Source organism: Bidens hawaiensis, unplaced genomic scaffold (genome assembly GCF_021521415.1).
Source record: "Bidens hawaiensis isolate Kalapana, Puna unplaced genomic scaffold, B.hawaiensis_p1.1 tig00017415_1, whole genome shotgun sequence".
In the NCBI taxonomy this organism is placed as follows: Eukaryota; Viridiplantae; Streptophyta; class Magnoliopsida; order Asterales; family Asteraceae; genus Bidens; species Bidens hawaiensis.
Genome location: NW_027492635.1, coordinates 436584 through 438769, shown reverse-complemented (window position 1 = coordinate 438769; position 2186 = coordinate 436584).

The window sequence follows — 2186 nt, the reverse complement described above, 5'->3', positions numbered from 1 at the left end:
CGGGTTTGCTTCTTGATTTTCATCACCGGTTACACAGATGTCTTTGGTTACATGTACCGGGGCCGATAAACGCGTGTTCAGCACCACGTAACGCATATAACCAAATCTTGGTAAGCGCTCAACATACCGCCCTGCACCGATAATCTTTATGAATTACACGCGTGGTGTTGGTTAAGCATGTTTTATGTCAGTAACGTGCATTCTGGGCCGGTTACACGTGTTCAATCTTCGATTACACGCAACTATCTTTGCACGAGTTACGTGTCAAATTTCAGGCTACGTGCACACTGTCATCTATTTACGTATGTACTGACACATACTATACGTTCAATGTCGAGTTACGTGCACACCCCGCTGCATTACGCGGGCACTCAGCTAGTATTATACTATAATTGAGTTTTATACCATTAAAAACGCAAAGAAGAAGGCTGGTCTGATCGTATAAGCCGTATAAGTATAGCCCGCCGTATATGTATATGGCCGTATACGTATAGGCCGTATAAGTATGTAGGCCGTATAAGTATGCATGCGTATATGTATATAAGGCGTGTATGTATGTGCACCGTGTATGTATGTACACCGTGTATGTGTGTAAAGCCGTATATGTATATAAGGCGTGTATGTATGTGTACCGTGTATGTGTGTAAGCCGTATATGTATATAAGGCGTGAATGTATGTGCACCGTGTATGTATGTACATCGTGTATGTATGTAAATCGTATATGTATATATAGCGTGTATGTATGTACACCATGTATGTGTGTAAGCCGTATATGTATATAAGACATGTATGTATGTGCATCGTGTATGTATGTATACCGTGCATGTATGTATGTATGTCGTGTATGTACCTATAGCGTGTATGTATGCATGTCGTGTATGTATGTATACCGTATATGCATGTAGAACGTATATATATGAATAACGTGTATCTACGTATGCCGAATATGTATGTATGACGTGTACGTATATAAGCTAAGAACATAGACTTATACGTAAATACACTAAGAACAAGGAACCAATTAATAATGAAAGGTAATGTAAAATGAGAAAAACCTAGAAAGAAGGGCCAAGTACGCAAACGAGTACTAGAGTAGTAGTTAACTCATGTGCCTTATTACAGTCAGTTGTGCACAGCTAAGGAGGGGGTTTACGATTAACTCCGAACGTAACAGAATCCAGGTGAGTTTCTAGCCCCATTTCCTTGTTATGTTTTCGGGGCTGTGTGCATAATCTATGTGGATACACTTACCTTATACACTTACCTTAAGTGGTAAGTGTATGCCTTATGAATGTTGTATGTATGTGAAAGGATATGAGTAAGGATGGATTTATATAATTGTATGAATGTATGGTTGTACGAGTATGAAGGGAACATACCCTAATAATATCTACAAATGTAGGGAAGAAACCCTAATAATATATGCGAATGTATGGAACATACCCTAGTAATATCTGTGAATGTAGGGAACAAACCCTAATAATACCTGCGAAGATTTTATGGCGAAATACTCTTAAAAACATATAAATAATTATGTATGTATGTAAGTATGAAAGAAAGAATGAAAGTATGTATGTAAGTAGGAAACATGCTAAGTATGTTATATGTATCTTCGGATGCGTATATATAAGTAAGTGTATGAATTTTATGTTTCTTGATTAACTAGAACTCAATCAGCGTAACTAACTTTTAGTATGCACGCAGGTAAATAGGTTAAAAGAGCTAGCATGAGGATGACACATGGCATGGATTGAATGGATGGCATCTAAAGATGGAAGAAGTGTTGTTTTATCTTATGTTTTATGTTAAGACAATTTGCGATGTTTTAAGACGAGTATTCTATGGTTTGTAAGAAATGATTGACTTTTATTATTCCGCGAAAAGTTTTAATTAACTCTGAAATTTTTATAACAAAACCTAAAGAAAATCTAAGAAAAGTTTTTGCAAATAACCAACTAAAAATCTACTATAACCAAAAAAAGTGAAAAATAAAAAGTAGTTTTGTAATGTTGAGAATAAATTTATGCAAAATATGGCGTTTATACCCAATCCCCCATTACTGTGAGATCAACCTCATGCCAAGCATTGAGTGAGTCATATGTTTCATGTGATTTAGAATTTGTCTCAAGTGTTCATTTCAAAACCGCACGAAGCGTCGTATAAAAAAGAAGGTAATATTATCACA